A 20,320-nucleotide genomic window follows, 5' to 3' on the forward strand; every position below is an offset into this window, starting at 1 on the left:
CTACAGTAGCGACCCCTGGTGACTATTTCCTTGCCGTCAAACGGCGGTTGGCTTACTATCCTTTCCTTATACTATGTTGATATGTATATATTTTTGCATTTAACATTGTGAATGCTTTTTGGTCCATTGAAATTCATATTATGCACCCTTAATCTACACCACATAAAGCAATACGACCCAAAAGTAGCCTCAGTTTGGCGAACTACGACTTGAAAATTTGAATCACTTTTGTAATGAATTTTAGCTATTCCAATGAATCCTATATATCTCATTTTCAGTATTGGTTCAGTTTTAACTTTCAAATGTCAAAGAATGATAGCTTCAAAAGTGAAAGCTGCCAAGATATTCAAAAGTAAATCTCTTTTTGGAACAAACGATATTTGAGACAACCTTTGATGATATTTCGTAAATTCAAAAAATCCCCGAACTTTTTACGTCCATCTACTTCACGTTTGGGATATTGAGAATAGAAGAGAATCAGAATAATAAACCTAATACTGAATAAGCGTGTTTCCGTTCTCTCCATTGATAGTTTTCAAATTACTCAATAATCCAAATGGAAAGTATTTCAGAATTGCATACCCAATCATATCAGAAAAACAAATTAAAAAAAAAAAAATTTGCAGAAATTATATCCCAATTTGATATATAACCAAAGGTACTCAGGAAGTGAAAGTATTCTTGCTCTAATCAATAATATTATCAGTTTTCAAAAATCTGATAGACCTAGTTCTTTAGAAACGAATAGGCACTTTAACTTGAGTCATATAGTCAACCAATTCACATCTTCTGGTTATTGTCGTTGTTACAACAAAGACAAAATAACTCATTGTGGCAGACTATCCAACACTTGCGATCAGTCCTAATAAGGAATTTAAAAACCTGGCGTTAGCCGTAGTCGCTCGAGAACGCCGAACAGACGAACAGACTGCACGGCGCTGAAAGATCAAGTTACCATAAGCAGAAGGTTGATTGTTTCCTTCTTTACACGGTCAATTTAAATGTAATAACTGCGCCCGTCTTGACAAATTGAACTAGACACTACATTCAGCGTTTCAAACAATACCTTGAGCGGATTAATTGGCCTGTATTGGAATTGTGGTCTGGTGATTCATGGTTTCGAGGCGCCTAGACGTTTTGTCTGCGTCGGCAGGATCATTCGGTTGACATCTTTCAAATCCTCTCAAGTTGTAGTGGTTAGTTTCAATTCGCATAAATATTTCTCGAAAAAAAATGAGTAAAGTTCTTACGTGGAGTCAGGAGCTTTTGAGCACTCGTCATTCACCCTTAGACGCAACTCAACAGTAAATAGGTATTTATGTCTTCTCCAAGGTTCAATTGATGCTCAAAACCTCCTAACTTGACATGAGTCCTTTCCTAATTTTTTTCTATATTCTGATTGAATTTTCTTAGGTTCTGACGCCGCTTTTAATACGAAATTTAGCACGAAGCTCAGAATTGCTATTCTATTGGAATACGCAAAATTTCAACTCGATTAGATTTGTTATCAAGGAAATATTGAGTATTTCTTTTTCAACCATCCTATTGAATATTTTATAGTTCTGACTAAATAATCGGCTTGAAATTTTGCTGGTTGCTTGCAAATGTTATTTTATACCAACACCCAGAATCTCAACTCTGTCGGTTTGTGGTCACGGAAATATATTTGTTTTTTTTCGGGATTCATCCTTTCTTTGGTTCTGGTCACGCGATCAACATCAAATTTTGCACGAGGCTTCAAATTGTCATTTTATATCCAAATATTCATTAAAACAGCCCACAATTAATCTACTTGATTATCCCTGATGTAATGGAAAGATGCTCACAAAAAATTTCATAAACCTCTGTGTGGTTAGGTTAGGTCAGCCTCTGTGAGGTAAGGTTAGGTTAGGTTAGCCTCTGTGTGGTTAGGTCAGCCTCTATGTGGTCATTTTTTTGAGTTGAATGAAATGTCTTCTCTTTCATAGATTATCTGATTGATGTGAATGAATATTTCTATTTCAACCAAAAAATTTAAAAGTAAAATGAAAAAAAAAGAAGGCAATCAATGTGGAAAACTGAGATTCAAGTATAAAGCGAATGTTCTTCGATATTTCGCAACGAATTCTTGCTCACGGCTTTTCCTCGCAAGACCCTTAGAACGAGTTTTTCTCAACAATGGTAACGCAAGAAGTTAATGGGTTAATTCGAGATTGAAACGAAGATTACGGTAGCATTAAGTGTTATAAACGTTCATTCTGCGTAGTATTGATGGCCCTGGCATTACGTGCTTCTTGGAAGACACGATGGAAGAAGATAAAACTGTTAATACATCCACTGTTGAGACTAAATGAATTACAATGGAAACGATGATTGCAGACGTGATTTTTCACATTGAGATGGGATATAAAAATGATACTTTTTGTTGGACCCATCGATGGGTAATGTTTTGTTTGCTCACAAAAAAAAATCATGGCGATAGTTGAATTTTGAGATTTGGTTTGGTTTATGTTGTGAATAAAGCTCAAATTATTGATATTCGAGTCGAATTCAAGCCAATTCAATTATAAATTCATGACGTCATTGATGACATCAGAGTTCCATCCAAGTAAAGAATCAGTTGCGATGAAAATATGCCAATTGGCAGATTATTCAAAACCTGTTGAATTAGTTAGTGATGTTCATTGTGCACATTAAAAGAATTATTTTTTGCAAAAGGCCACCGAAATGCAATTTGACTCAACGTAACGAAAACCACGTCAACTCAAATTACAAGCAGATAAGAGTTGTTTTCACTATTGATTTAATCGTTTCATTCTAATTCACATGTAAGTACTCATATGAGCTTATTTTTTAATTCAATAGTATTTAATTATTAATATTATTTTCAGATTATTCTAAAAAACTCGAATATCAATGAACAGGCCAATATTTTTTCATACTGTCGAATAATATATCGTACCTACTATTAAAAAACTGATACTAGATCAATTCTTCTGTAACGAAAATTCTGGGCGTGTTGAATTCAAATCAAGAAAATATCATTCAATACGAGTTTTATTCTGTGATTATACTCGATAATGATAGAGAATCGAAGTGAAATTATGAATTGGTGGTATTTCAGATAGTGCAACGTTGATTGATATCCCAAACTTCCAAGCTATCATTTACTGGTCATCAGAAAGTGTAATGATATCAACATTTCTATATAATTAGATAGAAATATGTGAGAAACAGGAATATGAGACGAATAGCTTCCATTTTCTTTCGTTCAAATGCTCTATTTCATACCAATTCTGGACTTTGATAAGAGTCGGCAAAAACTTATTAAAAGTTATGGACAGAAAAAGGATGTACCTATTATAGATCGAAAACTACAGAGTTTAAACAAATGGATTAGCGTTGAGATGTTCACTGTTATTCTATTCAATTTCATCACGATTCTGCCAGAAAAAATAAAAATATCAAAATAATAATATTTTATTGAGGATTTCTTATTGATAAGTGCATCATTATTATTTCCTTTCTGGAGAAAACATCTCACGATGTTTCAAAATTAATAATCCTTCAGGTTGATATCAAGAGTAAGTAATGTAGCTTAGGTGTCAAATTTGGTGTTTAGCAAAATAGATTGGATTGCTTCAGTGAAATCTTCATTCCACAAGTAGTGAACTCTAAGTAATTTAATATGTTCTGATGATTCTTTTCACTTTAACTCATTTGAAGGATATCCCTAAACGTTATATTTATGTAGATTTTCTACAAACATTTTGGATAATGGTAAAATTAGAAGATAGATGAAAAGAGCTATAAAATCAATTAATCATAACCATAAGGTATACGTATATTATGAATATTTCAGAAGATTTGAAAATTTTTTTTTACGCATGATTCCAACGTTTTCTTATTAGAAAAAAAAACAAGCTGCGCTTGTTGTGCTATTGTTTTTTTATAAATCAGATAATCGGAAGAAGTTCTTCAATTCAAATATTCTATTCTTTTCGATCGATCTTCTACATTGTTGTAAAATCATGGCACACGAAGATATAGCCGTAAATTACAAAGCAGGTACAATTCCAATAGAAGTATATTGCCAACTGTAGACCATTTATTTGATTAGGAAATATAAACTAAACACTGTTAATTGAAATCAAGTGAATCCAAGTATACTATGAATTTTTCAAGGGATTTGAAGTATTTTTTCTCCACGCACGATTGCAACGTTTTCTTATTAGAAAAACTTTGCTTGTTGCGCTTTTGTTTCCTTTATAAATTTCGATAGATACAAATATTCCATTCGTTACGATCGAGCTTTAACATTAAAAGTTTGAAAAATCATTGCTTACGATTATAGAACAATCCCACCGGTCGTAAGGAACTTTATAGCCAACTGTACTCACATATTTGATTAGGAAATAAACACTGTTAGTTGAAATCACGTAAACCTACAAATTTATAGGGATATTCTCGAGATGGTAAAACAAACCAAAAACCGAACGTTGTCTTAAAAAACGCACCGACACGAAATCCATCTAACATCTTCAGGTACCCTAATGTGACGTTCCGAATTGTAAATACGCCAATCCAAGGTTGGCAAAATGCACCTACAACACAGCAAAACCGGCTCTCTCTATGCATTCCCCGCATTACACCACTCACCCAGTTAAACGGCTGAGGTCCGACCGAAGTAGAAGAAGATAATCCACAGATGAAACCACAAAATCCTAACACGAGCTCCACATAACACATAGAGCAGACTGGCGGGCGTCTGACACGAGAACAAATCACTGAATACGTGTGTATGTTGGATTACATGCGTCGAACGTTAATGAAGAACTGAACCTGAGACTCGCAACCACCCTCATACCTGTGGATCAAGGTGTGGGATGGTCTGTGACCAATAAGAAGAGGCCATAGAGTGAGACACGTGCTGGGACCAATGCCTAACAATGCCCCTAAGTGTATATTGTTAGCCCATTGTGTTTCTTTAGTGGCTTTCTACCACAATAAGATCAGTTACTACGACCTCCTCTCTTGATCTTTTTTTTTTCGTCTTTATTCGTTCACGTTTCAATCAATGACGACCTGACTCTTTGGGTTTTCCAGCAACACCGAACTGATTTTGAGATTGGATATAGGTGAAGTTTCTTATTGCATTAAAGTGCAATTTGTGATAATTAGGTTTTTACAGGGCGTGCCAAGCTCAAGTGTCTATTTAGACGTTTCTGGAGAACTGGACGTAATTGAAATATGAAGATTAAGATTGTGATATTAATGGATTTTTCTATTAAGCTAAGGTATTTTTGCGACCTAAGCACTTCTGGTTATAGATATAGGGTGTCCCAAATTCGATGCTCACTGAGATCATCTCAAGAACTACAAGACTTAGAGAAAAAATCGTCGAGGAACCCCCCCATCTCTTTTTTTCGAAATAAATAAGATAACAGAAAGCAGATCATAGATATCCTGTTTTTTTCTCGAGTTGCAGCGGGTTTCTGAGAAAATTAAAAAAAAATTGTATAATTATTATGGTTTATAATGTTTATATGATACCCATAACAGATCATACCAATTAATTACAATTTTAGAGATATAGAGGCGAGTTGGTGTTTTTTTTAATTGGGACACCATATACATAGGTATGACATTATTACAATCATACAATATACACAAAATGAATTCAATCTAGAAATAAATGGTAAATATTTATATAAAAGATTTCCCATTTTAAGAATGAAAACGAAAAACTCAATATCATTGAAATATTTTCGAAAAACCGGTAAGGGGATACTTTTCGACGAATCTGCGGCTGAAAAACTGCGTTGAGCTATATAGGGTGTCCCATTCAAAAGCACCAAATCTTCTCTATATCTCTAAAATGGTAATTAATTTCTGTGTTCTGAGTTACATATAAAACATAAGAATTACTGAATAAAAAAACCTTTTGGAACAGAAACCAAGATACCTAAATATAGCGAAATATTTGAAACAGTCATTTTTCAGAAAAGCCCTGTAATTGGTGAACGAATCAAGATATCTATGATGTGCTTTCTGATATCTTATTATTTTCTTGCACTGTACCTATGACCGGAATTTTTTTTTTTTTTTGTTTGGGTCCCAAAAATATTTCAGCTAGATAAATAATATCGAATAATATCATAAGCCAAATTTTTTCATTTCAAACAGTCCAAATTCTCCAGAAACGCCTAATAGTCACTCAAACTTGTATATTTTATGTTCAAACGTCTTCAATGTAGAGGTTTTGGAACAGCACAAAGACTTTGTATATATAGGTTCTTTCAATTTTCAACTTGTTCATTTTATGTTCAAACGTCTTCAATGTAGGGGTTTTGAATCCGCACAAAAACTTTATATCTATATACTTTCAATTTTCAATAAGATCCAGAAATTGATAATCAAAGTAATCTACAAGAGAGTAATAACTTCTCTGGGAACAATAATATATAATATTCAACTATTTATTTTTATTATTTGCTCCATATTCAAATAATACTAAAATTTAAATAAATTTTATTGCGTCCAAATTTTCGTTTTTCTTTTATAGTGGTCTTCGTTTTGTTATATTTTATTCTCGTAATTCTCGTATTCTGAAAACTTCAATTTCGATCAAAATTTCCCATATAAATATGTGAAGTAAAATAATGAATTAAATGACTTTTTGAATGAATTGTAGGGAAGCGTAACCAAAGAAACCATGACACAAATATCACAAGTGAAAATGTAATATCAGTTATTTACATTTTACATTTAAATGTTAGGTTAATTTTGCCTTGACAGCGATGAAAAGAGGTGCATTGTGTTTTGGAGCCTTTCTATCGGAGCGATGCACCGAATGCTATAATTACTTCAATCGTTAATTTATTAAATAATATTATTATATTATTATTATCAAATAATTTTTTTGAGCCATTTTACTCGAACAAATGGTACCCATTTCAAAAAATTATATAGGTTATCATAAAAAATATCAGTTTATCCGGTAAAAAATAATAATAACTCTTCATTAATTGAAAAACACTAGTTACAACAGAAAAAACAAATTAAATCGATTCAAATCAGTAATATTTCCGTATATGTGCAATTAACATATAAATATCAAAACAAGCTAACATTATATAGGTAGCCAAAACGATCCCTAAGAATATCTAGTTAGAAAATTTTTCTGTCAATTGCTGTAATCAATATCCAGTCTGTTACTCAGATTACTATCACAATATCCATTTCAACTACATGAATATAAACACACTATTAACTCAATATTTTCACTTGCTTTACAGAGGTGCGCTTCAATAGTGTACTTTCATCAAAAAGCCATTAAATCTTGAAAGTACCCAAAATATAGTGCCAATTATGTAATTGACCAGGGTAACAGTATTATTGATATTTGTTTTGATGTTTCAACAGCTTAGGTGAAATTCATACTTAATGGCAATCGGAGATCTTAACGTTGCGTTAAGAAAGAAACCACCCTTCGTTTCCCCTCATAATTTAGAGATATCAACGATCGGTTAAGCAAGAAACATCTTGAAAATTTAAATTTGTAATGATAGCAGATAATAAAAGGTACGTAGATATAGTATAAAAATAATTCTCTCCAATGGCATTTTTATATTAGTATGAAATTTTCAAAGGACATAGTTATTTCTTTGCAAAGAAGTAGTTGTGTTTTCATAAAAGATATACCTAATTATATAATTGAATAACTTTTATTGAATTCAATTCTATACAGGGTGTTCCTAAATTGAACGTACAAACGAAAAGGGGAGATTCCTTAAGTGAGTTCAAGAAAAAAAAGTCCCATAAACATGGGGTCGCAAATGTTTCGTTTCCGAGATACAGAGTGTTGAAGTTTGAATTTTTTTCAAGTTTTTTTCTCATAGTATCTACACTTCACAAGATATTCAACTGAAATTTGGCATAGATATTACATTTGAGAGTTCTCACCACGTGACATGGCAATTTCGATAGAAGATCTACAGGGTGATATTTTTTCTGGAACACTGCCACCTGTTCTTCTGCCTTCCTATCATTGTAACGAGAATTTCGAGAGAATCGTTCAAATTTTTTTTTCTCGAAATCGTTGGTAGTTACGACAAAACTACAAGAGACCGAAAAGTTAAGTATAAGAACAAAGCTTCTTTTTACATTTTTTCAAATCAACAGTTGCTCACCAAAAAAAAGTTCTTCAGAAGAACAGGTGGCAGTGTTCCAGAAAAAATATCACCCTGTAGATCTTCTATCGAAATTGCCATATCACGTGGTGAGAACTCTCAAATGTAATATCTATGCCAACTTTCAGTTGAATATCTTGTGAAGTGTAGATACTATGAGAAAAAAACTTGAAAAAAATTCAAACTTCAACACTCTGTATCTCGGAAACGAAACATTTGCGACCCCATGTTTATGGGACTTTTTTTTCTTGAACTCACTTAAGGAATCTCCCCTTTTCGTTTGTCCGTTCAATTTAGGAACACCCTGTATATCGAACATTTTATGATTTTAAAACAAGAGCTTATATAGTTGAAAGTATTTTCACTCCTTTCAATGTGAACCGGATAAAATAATACCTAAATATAGAATTATTTCTTTATGTCAAGTCAAAATCTATCACAGTTATATTCTAAACTCGTAGGTATATGTCGAGTCAGTTACCAAATTTACTGCTAGCTACTTTCATGGATTATACATTTTTTATTCTTATAGGCAGGTGTTAAAATTGCGTAACGTCAATTCTGAAAGTAGATAAATTAGAAAGTGGCACTGAATATCTGCCACAAGAAATCTGGAAGTATCTGCGTGAATGAAGAAAAATCTTCATCAATATTATCAAGTGGACAAAATCCAATTTAATAGAAGAAAACTTCATGTTGAATTGTCATACATTTGCATTAAGTGTTTGGTACCTGAAGATTTGATATTATATAGCTCTGTAACTACCAATTAAATATATTGAAACGCAATTTCGTGATTGAAATTATCATTGATTTTTAAGTCCTTAATATCTACGTTAAAAATTGAAGAATCTTGATCTATAAATAGGGATATAAAATAGCTCGCATGGTATTCAGACGTACGGAAAATTCTTTATTCGATTCTTGGATTAGGTAAAATATAGGATAGGTGCCGTTGAGGGATAAATGCTTAATTAGACGAGTCAAGACTTGTACGAATTTGAAACTTGCAGTGTTTTGTCTACCAGCTGTAAACAGACCTCTTTCCTTCAACCATTCAACAACCTTTATTCGGCTAGAATGAATTTTCTTGTTTTTTGTAGCAAGGAAACTAATTGACGTGATGCCAAGACTTCTGAAATTGGATTGAGACTTATCTTTGTGCACCCAAAATGTTATAAAGTGAGTGCAGATATTTTTTAATTTTTCATGAGTATATTCGTCTAATGAAAGAATTAGACTAGTGCTTCTGATGATTCTTCAGTGGAAAACTAACCTACTGTCATGAAAAAGACACAAGAGCAAAAAGCTAAGAAATTGAGTCTAATAGAGATTATATCATTACCCAAACCCTAACGATAGATGAAACTTTTTTGGATATGCCAGATTCTTCTGATGAAGGTAACATTGGAAGCAGTGCTTAATATGGAAGAAATGGTTACAAGAAACCTGTCTTATGTACGGAGATCATTCTAATGGATTTCAACTTTGAAACTAGGGCATCAGAAAAAAATTAAACGAAGAAAATGTGTGAAAGTTGAGTAAGATATAAAAAAAGAAAAGTTCAAAAATTAATGTACCTTTGTTCAGAATATTATTATTGATAAAATCTATTTTCTTTCAAATTTATTCTTTAGGGCAAATATCCCACGGGTCTAAAAATAATCGCTGAGTCTAACCCACACAGTAGGCATATAGGTATCCTTATTTATAGGGCTTGTTTATATTGTCACTTAAGAACTAAAATAAATACATTATCAAATCATTTGAACTATTTTCTTCAGTGATGAGTAAGCAAACGAACTTATTATCAATCATAAAACGAAATTTCAGAATTTCAGAATGAGAACAGAATCGTGCGGGAAAATACCATTCACAAAGATTTCTTGATTATATTTCATTATTATAATAAGGTATAGTATATGTATTATATATATATATATATATATATATATATATATATATGTATATATATATATATATATATACCCCAAGTAATGGCGAAGGCAAAAAAAAAAAAAATTTCAATAAACATTTAGTGGATTAGAGAAAAAATGTATAATACTCATACAGAAGGCTGATTCTAATACTCGTTTTCGATTTTTGAACTCGTAGAAGAATATCAATGCCTTCTGCATTATAAATGTCATAGCACAGTCTCATAACATTATCATTCATTTAATTCATCACGAAATTAAAGCAGTTATAAATTAGCTTAGTTAGATAAGTTCACATTTCTGTAAAACTGTATATTATATGTATCATTTTCTACCAGCGACAAATATCGTTAAAGAGAATTTTCATGTTAAAACTCAGTAGGTAACTCACCTGAGAATAATTCGAAATCATCCTCACAAACTTTCCAATACACTCACGCACAAACACAAGATTGTAAAATTTTGTTGACAGAATGTATCTTCTTTCGTATTCTAGTTATAGTTAACACCTTGCAGATATAATGTCAATGAGCCATCAAGTGGCAATTGGGAAAACGTGAGCCCTTTTGACAATTAGTTAATATACCGTGAGTAATTATAACAATGGAATCATTCAAATACAGAAGGTATTCATCAAAATGATTTACGATCGTCAATTTTGTGAATGATATTTCTTTTCTTCGGTAAATTGCAGGGAATTTCATAATTTCAAATTTCAACGGTGACGGAATATTCCGTGAATTATTTAATGCAAACAAGGATAAGAGGATTTCAGTTTTTATTATTTCGAAATGCACTTTGTTTGAATTGAAAAGGTTTTATTCAAAATCTTAGGTATAACAATATCTTAGCGCTCGTCTTAGCGTAAACGCTATTGTGAATAATATTTCTTTCTTCTGCAACTTGGAGAGAATTGTATAATTATAATTTTCATGGTAATGGAACGTTTTATAAATAATTTAATCATTATGTAGTGACTCTTTCAGTGGCGGATCCAAGAAGGGGTAAAGGGGGTATACGTGATTTGAACACGCATGCGTTCTCTCTACTTGTATAAACCTTCCTACCTCATCATTTGGTATGGTCGGTTCACCATAGAATGAAAATATCTGAACATCTGCGAGCTATTCTCAGAAATTTGCTTGAAAATAAATGAAATTCGAGTCATTTCCTTCTAGTTATGATTTCTACATAATTATTTGATTTTTTCATACGAGTTGAAATATTGTACGAAAAAACATGAATAGTATAAAATCTGCAGTAAATCGAATGTTCTTGATCTGAAAAGTTCAAAACTGAACATAAACTATTTTTAACGGACTGCAAATGTTCAATTTTCGGCCAACAGCAAAAGCTTTTACTTGAAAAGAGTAAAACAAAACAGACCGTAGGGAATGTTAAAATTCCGCCTATCCATAATTCAAACACAAAAGCGTTAAAATTACCTCTTTCACGTTCAGTGAGATGAATATCCGTGGCATTTGAAAAGACCATAAATATTTGTGCGAAAGATGAGCGAAGACAAGTGAACATCTTCAAGGAAACCATTAACAATCACTCACTGGCAAAGAGACCGCCACTACTTTATTTTCTGTGTTTTTAGCTGACTAAGACATGTTGTTATTAGCTACATTTTGTTAGGACTGGATATTTTCCGGCTCTTAACATAACGTTTCAAATTTCACAAAAAAAGATTCATTATTCGTATTCAATGTGCATCTGTATTTCTTGACTTTTCTTGTGGAGCTGAATTCATAAACGCCCCATTTATCTAGAGTTATATAGCTGGAATTACGATATTATATTATACATATACTAGGTATACATGGTCTAGATTTTAGTGCAATAACTTTAGCGTCGGATAGAACAATTATTTTCATGAAAAAAAATCCTATAAACATATATCCTAACAAGTTTTGTTTTCGAAATACAGGGTGTTAAAGTTTGAAAAAAAAAGTTTTTTAATCAGATCAGTGGCCCCTGACAAAATTATCCATTGGTGTAGATATAGAGGTGCGGTGATTTGTTTCATTTCTGAAATCAACAGAGCTTCATAAAAAAGGGTCTATTGAATTGTTTTCATTGAATATACCATTTTCGAGATAATCAAGTACAAAGCAAATACTATGCATAAAAATCTACAAAATTAATTTTTTAAAATTTTTCAACTTGTGATAAATGAAAGTAAAAGAAATGGGGTAGTGTACTTTAATGCGTCCAGATGAAATTTAATTGAACATTTCAGAAAAAAAAATTATCAGATACGAATTCACGAAAATTTTAAATTTATTGAATATTCTGTTTTTTTTTTGTATTAATTTTTTCATTCTTGTTCTCTCTCATTACGGAAAAATGAATTGAAATGAGAATTTTACGTCTCCAATACAGCAAGAATTTTTTTTCGTCCACATATTATCCTCCTTTTAAAATATCGAAAAAAATCAACGACATTAAATGCAAGACAAAGAATAAGATATTCATGTCCGAAATCTACAAGGTCTTGTGACCTAGTCCTTCAAAGTCAAGAAACAATTAATTTCGAGAAAAACATTCTTAATTGATATCCAATAGCTATTTATGCAGTGTGAATATTTCGAATAGCTAGTTGATTATACTGTTCTACAGTTAGAGAGTGTTGAAATTTTAAAATTTATGGATTTAATTATATATCTCTTCCAGATATTTCCCGATAAGGAAGATGAATTGTTTTTATTTGTGCGTGGAGAATAAACAATGTAAATTTATGGCTGGTCGATTCTCGCCCGCGGCTTAGTACGTGTGGAAAATATTTTTACAGCCGTTTCGGCGAGGTTGGGCTCAAATTTAATTGTTTAATTTTTGTTTCGTTATTTCTGATATTGCAATTCTAGATATGTTCGAGGAATCTGTACAATTTTAATTTTTAGTGGCAAATTTAAATTATTGAAATACTACAAAGTCTGTTATTTCTCATCCTCAAAAAAAAAATAGAAATTATCGAAAAAGAATTGATGAAAAAAAAATCTATGATTTTTATGAAACAATTCTTAAAAAATTGGGTATGAATGTTAGAGGGTCATTTTACATATCTAAATATTTATTTTTATGGCTTGGGTACTCGATCAAAACGATATTCTGCAATAAGATTGACATTGATATTTTATATCTAAACGAGATAATTTCAACTCGCTCGGATATGTTGTTACAAAAATATATTTCTTCTATATTCTGCTTGAATTTTTTATGGTTCTTCTTGACATAAAATTTTGCACGGACCTTCAAATTGTTTTTTCACAAAAAAAAAACTAACTTTCAACCTATTCGGAAAAATTAGAAAGTATAGTAGGTATAAGTATTTCTAAAATTCCAAAGTGCACATTAACTATAAATATAAAATCTTGTATTAGAGAATTGAACATGGTTATAACAGTTTCCAACTTTCAAGTTCATCATCAGACACTGAAGCTTCTACAAATGATAAAGATTATTTTATAAAAATTCAGATAGAAAATGTGATAAAAAAATTGAAAAAGGGTATAAAATATGGTAAAACTGAGGAACACATTTTTGACTGTTATAAAGACGTATAAGATAGAAGGTATTATTTGAACACGTTGAATATTTTGGCAAAATACATTTCTGTCTAGTCATTCATAATTTCAAAACTATTTCTTTCATCTGGTTTTTGAATTCGGATGGATTCTAAATAATTGAATCTCCTACCTTTTGATTCCACATGTATAATTTTCATGTTTCCAATTGTGGGGTGAGAGTGATAATTATCTATACAATGGGTCAAAGGTAGCTTCTTTCTGGTAAAATACATTCGATATTCATTGAATTTCCTGTCTTTCTTGCTTGAATTGTCTATTGAAACTTTGAAGGTACTATGAAAATATTATATCATGCGAATTCTGAATCGATCATTAGATTTTGAATCATTTTCTGGGGTGGCAACTCTAGAGTCCAATCAATATTCATAGCTCAGAAAATAATTATTAGGACTATATGCAAAATGATGTATAGGGATTCATGCAGAGGTAAATTCAGAAATATTAATATAATTATGGTATAAGCTTTGTATATTTATGAATGTTTGTTGTTTGTTTTTTGAAAATAGAGATAAGTTTGATATGGTAGTTTGTCATAATTATAATACAAGAACTTAAGATTTATTGTATCCTTATCATAGATTAGCCTTGAGTGAAAAAGGTCCTTATTATATGTGTATTGAAATATTCAATAGACAACCTAATTATATTTAATGCTGTGATAGTTTATATAGATTTAAGAACGTTTTTAAGGGAATGTTAATTCATTCGGAACCTTACAATTACATACTTCGTTTCTGAAAACTTATTAATTTAAGTTCTTTATTCTGACGTCATTTCATCTTTTATATAGCTAATGTTATGTAAAACTTGAAATAAAGAAAATTATCCATCTATCTAACAAAGAATTTCAACTCTATAATATCGGTTGTTCTAAAATTATTAAGAGAATGAAATGAAATGTCTATAACTTCAGAATTATTGAGTTTTGTCCATTGGCGAACTTGAAATGTCGGTATTCGAGAACTGAATATTCCCTGATGCTATCAAATTTCCAGGTTTTTCACTTCGAGAGTTATCCTGTGCACGGTCGGATGAACAGAATTGTATCATCATACAATAAATGCAATTAATAGTCAATTATTTTAATGTCTCGTTGATCATTCTTTCAGAAACTTGGTTTAATCAGCAAACGATATGTGAAGAATTCTTTGCAGACCTCGTCAACAGCAAAACAATATCGCCCTAGAGTTCAAAGACACCTAACGGTGTCCCGCACAAACATCAACATGCTCCAATGTCCACAAAGGAATCGATTAAAAATGAATAGTTTTGATCGACCTCGTTTCAATGGAGTGTCCCACAGGCGGAGCACTTACAGCCAAAACAGCGTTCAAAGTTACTTCACACCTGGTTCAATGGGCCCTTTTCTTCATCTTTCTGAATTAATATCTTCTGAGTTATAAGTTTCCAGAAAACGTGATTATTCTATGAATCTATCTGACTCAAATATGAATAACAATCTGAGTTCACCGATTTTAATATTACAAGTAGATCAGGAAAGACATGATATTAATTTATTGAATAATATAAAGCGAAATAATATAAAAAAAATCTATATTTGTGGAAATTATTTTATTTGAGGCTGTTGGACTTCGGTCGATGGCCAATAAAGAACATTTATTATTATTATTTCATTTGTTAATTAATTTAATTGAAGTAAAGACCGAATCCACTAAATATTTATTTATTCAATGGATTTAATGGATACTATTATTAAGGATAACCGACGGTTCAACCGTTTCGTCAACTACCAAATTCCTTTCTGAAAATACGGACTCTGATAATAAACCAAATTCTTTTCTGAAAATACGGAATTTGATAGTTGACGTTTGGCTCAACCATCGGTTATCATTTTATAATACCAGCCCTAAGGCTCGTTATTATAAAGGATGATTGACCGTCGGTTGAGTTCAACCGAGCGTCAACGAATGAATATGAGGTTATGACATTGAGGTATATAAAATTATCTTTTTTTTTTTTCATTTTCTTTCTGTGTTCGGACTAAGAAATCTAAGAGAAAATTTTCAGAATTGAACGAACAGTGTAGCAAACCGAAATAGTAGTAGTAACTGTTGTTTATTGCCTCTAAACAAATGGCCATCGACCTAGGTTCCTTAAGCCTATTAATTTACATTTTTTTATACTTAAATATAATACACTTTTTAACATACAAAAATTATTTAATTGGTATTTAACTCATAAATAAATTTATTTACTTCACCACCTCAAAAGAAAGCTTATGGGAAACATTTTTGGCTCTATTGAAGAAGTGATTGCGGAGGTTGAAGCCTGTTTGAAGGCAAAAACGAATCTTTCTACTGAAAGTTATTGAAAAGTTGGAGGAGTATCGACTGTCCCATATTCGTTGTCTAGTGAGGGGAGCTCAGAATCCCTTCGAGCTAGGAAAAAATGAATGGCACATTTGAGAGAATGTATTTAATAATTTGTAAACTTCAGATGGCCGCCAAGTGTTCTGGATTAGATTTTCACAAAATTTCAACATTTTTCAATTGATAAATATTGTTCTTTAGATTTGACCATACGAAAAAATCTAACGATGTTAAATTTGGAGACCTTGGTTGCCACCGAATATTTTACTTATCACAGATTATTACAGATAGGCACTTGGTTGATTTGCCGGTTGAAACTAATACTTTTGATGATTTTTATAGTTTGATAATAAACTTCTTGTTATATATTTTTGAAAAGAGAAAAGGAGCGATTATATTTCTAATAGAAATTGCAATGGTTTACATTTAAAAACACAAAAGTTTGCATTTTAACTTGAAAACTAATAGCTATAAAAAAATAAATTATACACCAATGGATTCTACTAAAAAAAGAGCCTGATGTTTTTGTTTCATGTTAACAGCACCAATAATAAAGAAGATATGAAAACTTTTCGTTTCACGCTATTTCTCACTTTTCTTTAATTGCTTGACAGTTGAATTTATGAGGTTGCGGTTTTCAACAAAATCAATCCCGAAATGTGCCATTTTTTTTTTTTAGCTCAAAGGGGATCTGAGATCCCCTTAGTAGACAACGAATTTGGAACACCCGATATATGTATCACTCTTGAAAGTGACTATGTTGACAGATAAAGTCAAGTTTTTAAGAAAAAATGTGTCTTTTTTTTCCGAAAGTCGTTTCAACGACGGCACCACAGAAAAATAACATATTGTCGAAATTATAGGACAAGCTTGCAGAAATGAATAATTTTCATTGACCTCGTTCCAAAGGCTTCCCTAGCCAAAACAGCTTACAATCAACTCTACACCTGGTTCAATAGTCTCCTCCTAATTGCATTCTTCGGTTTCATAGAATAAAAACATTAACGATCGGAAAATTGTTTATGGTTCCGAAAGGAGCACCAGAAACAAACAATGGGTTAATTTTGATAAGGGCAGGTAACCCGATATTTCAATTAATATCGGGCCAGCAGCTCTGATTTATTGTGTGGTTCAATAAGATGGGAGATATTGTCGGATTCCGACAGGGCCGTACTCGGAAAAAAATAATTCAGATAAATGTGCACTAACAAAAGTAAAAGAATGAGTAACAACCATATAGTAAATTGATTATAAAGAAGGATTAGGGTATATCACTGTGTTTTACTATCATTTTTACGCTCGTGTTGCTTTTATAGCGTTCTTTACATGATCTCATTATTATTGTCCTTAATTTGAATTAATTAATTTTCACCTAATTATGATCAAGTCAAAACTGACGTTTATAAAAAAGAAATACTTTCGCTGAATCAATTTCAGTGAATTAATTTTTGTGAAATTAAATGTACCTATTCTTCTTGAGATGCGGCAAAATCACTTTGATGGCGTCTTTGGCATAGCAACCAGTTTAAAAAAAATCTAGCGTCTTGGTAATAAATACCGCAATAATCCAGAAAGGTGGATCATGGTACTCAAGAAAAAGTGACGTGTCTCAAATTCAACAGAAATGTCAATATCAGTAAATAGTGAGTTGAACTTTCGAACTTAATTCGCACAATATCAATGCACTTCTCAACTTATTCACTGATTCGAAAGAATTGTGCAGATTTTAAATATATTGCCTAATACCTATTTTCCCTTATAGGCTTAATTTTCCTTCTTCAAATAAGCTCACTGAACCAAAACTGTTGGTAAATTCAATGAAACAGTTGATTGTATTGTAGAATCAGTCATCCTTTTTCATCCAATGAACAGAATATTGTATTAATGTTTATTGCAGTTAAGAGGGAACACCAACACGTGGCTGTTCAAACCGAAATTGGTGATATTTCACATAATTCACTTGAACAATAATCTAAATGAAGGAAAGTATACATTTCTAATATGAGAATAAAAAAAAAGGAAATTTTGGTAACGTTTCGTTTTTCGCAAAAAAATTGATGATATGTACAAAGCATTGATATATTTTCAAAATATTCGTGAAAAAAACCTACCAAAAATCATAACAACAGAGGTAAAATTATAATTTAGTGAAAAATTATCGACCGTCGGACAGTGCTGCCCTCTACTTATTTGCTTCGAAAAAAGAATAAAGATGAAGTGAATGTGCAACTTCGTACACCGTACAAAGTTTGGTCATCGCAGGAGCGCCAGAAAGAAAATAAATGGGATCCAAAATTTGACTGATACGCTAAAAGCCAAGTGGTGTTAGTCTCTCTTAATGTAAAATGAAATGAAAAAAGTTCTTCTATCCAAAGAACAAACATTCAACATCAATTTTAGAATCGTGATGAAATGGATGAACAGAGATTCATAATATAGGGGTATACACATAAGAATAGAATAGAATCTTTTTTATTCATTAAGAAATGAATCTTCATTATATTGTTCAAAAAAACATTGTATCAACAAATACATTGAAAAAATGTTTTCAATACTTCATTTCGGTTTTCAGTAATGATATTGAATTTAGATCATCTTGTTGCTTCCATCATTTTGTCATTCGAAAAAAATTTTGACAAATTGATTCCAATTCCCATCTTCATACATAACTCACCAAGAGATGAAAAACCAACTGCTTTTTGTTCAGAATGCAAACCATCCAGCATCCTACCACACCAATGGATGTTTACTCTTCTCCAATATCAAGCCGAACAATATTATTATGCCATGGCTATACCTCAGACGATATGGGATATTATTACAAACAATAACTTTACAACATGGAACACCATAACGACATAAAAATATAAGTTATTACTATGAACGGTAGTGAGTAACAGGTGTTTGTGTTCGATTGTTATTAAAAGGATATTATTTTCGTTCGGAAATAGCATAACTCTCTGGTATTCCAATAGCCTATAGCTCATTAAGTGGATAACTTTCTGTCTGGCATTGAAAAGCTGAAAGTAATACCAGGAATCCACTCGTGGAATGAATTGTTGTATTCTTCAAGATGAAAACGTCTCAGTACGTCTTAATCTAAATATCTCACACAGTTTCTAATGGAAAAAGGAAATTTTCTCTATAATATTGGTTGTAAAGGCAAGACTTCAAGACTGTTTTTTGATATTTCTAATGTCAATTGTGTTCAGTAGATTGTTCCATTTAATCTTGGAAAGATACAAAACAACGTTGTTGAATGATTATATCAAAATTAGTGCTCATTTGTGAATACTGAGCGAAATTTGAGAGAAACTTATAGACCTACGGCTCAGTACTTGGTATTTGTATCGTGTCAAATCTGTCTACAAAACGACGAATACTTTGTCGATTAACTGAACAATATCGTCCATGAATTTCTCTTGAATTTCCCTCATTATTCACAAATCAGCACTGATTTTAATGAAAAAATTTAATAATTTCTAAACGTTGTCAAAGTTTGTTTTTCCACTATTGAATGGCAAAGTTTACTGGATGCAAACGATATAAAAAATGTTAAAAACTATACACTGTGTTGTCATTAAAATCATTTTAAATTGAACCATTCCTATTGGAAAACCCTTTATTACTAGACAATAAAGTGTAGCTATTATTCCCGGAGAATGATAGCCATTATTATTAAACAATACTTTTTATCTACCACTAATTTATTGATTTGAGGTTTTTAATTAATAATTTTATTCGTCAATTATATTGTCGTGAATATGATGAATATTTTGAAACAAAATGTATTCTTTCACAAATATTTCACACTCAAGTAGGGATTTTTAATTTTGTGGTTCAAGGTACAGGAAATAAGCTAGTATGTTCATTAGTTTCAGTTGCTTCAATGATGCAATTAGTTAAAATTTAGGTTTATTATACACTTCAGTGATACTTATAACTTAAGTAATTCTCTTTCCATGATATTATTAATGTGACAAATTTTTGTAATTGGAGTAGAGAAGGAAATAAATACTATTGATCTGTCCTCATTAATCCCTAAGGGAAAGTAATATCTAATGCGGCATTGAAATGAAAAAACAACAAGCATTATAAGATAGGTAAGATAAATATTTATTGTAATGACTACATTATTCAATTTTCACACCTCTAATGTATCTGAATTCATATTAGTAGGTAATGATTATCTCATGGTATCTATTATTTACTACGTTTCAGTACTGTTTTTTTTTATATTGCAGCAGAAAGTTGATTGATTTGATTTGATTGATTTAAGAACAATTAAT

The 20,320-nt window shown here is 31.3% G+C and overlaps 1 protein-coding gene across 2 annotated transcripts in view; it reads right to left on the reverse strand.

Annotated features, from left to right (window-relative positions):
* Positions 1–20,320, reverse strand: part of LOC123684294 (protein decapentaplegic) — a 68,708-nt gene that overhangs the window by 15,925 nt on the left and 32,463 nt on the right. Inside the window, exon 1 of one of the 2 annotated variants that reach the window (XM_045623492.1) lies at positions 4,639–4,805. The exons of the other annotated variant lie outside the window; for it this stretch is intronic. The gene's annotated coding sequence lies outside the window, so the exon portion shown is untranslated. Of the gene's footprint in view, positions 1–4,638; positions 4,806–20,320 lie in introns of those variants that run through there. 2 annotated transcript variants of the gene reach the window in all.

Source organism: Harmonia axyridis, chromosome 7 (genome assembly GCF_914767665.1).
Source record: "Harmonia axyridis chromosome 7, icHarAxyr1.1, whole genome shotgun sequence".
In the NCBI taxonomy this organism is placed as follows: domain Eukaryota; kingdom Metazoa; phylum Arthropoda; class Insecta; order Coleoptera; family Coccinellidae; genus Harmonia; species Harmonia axyridis.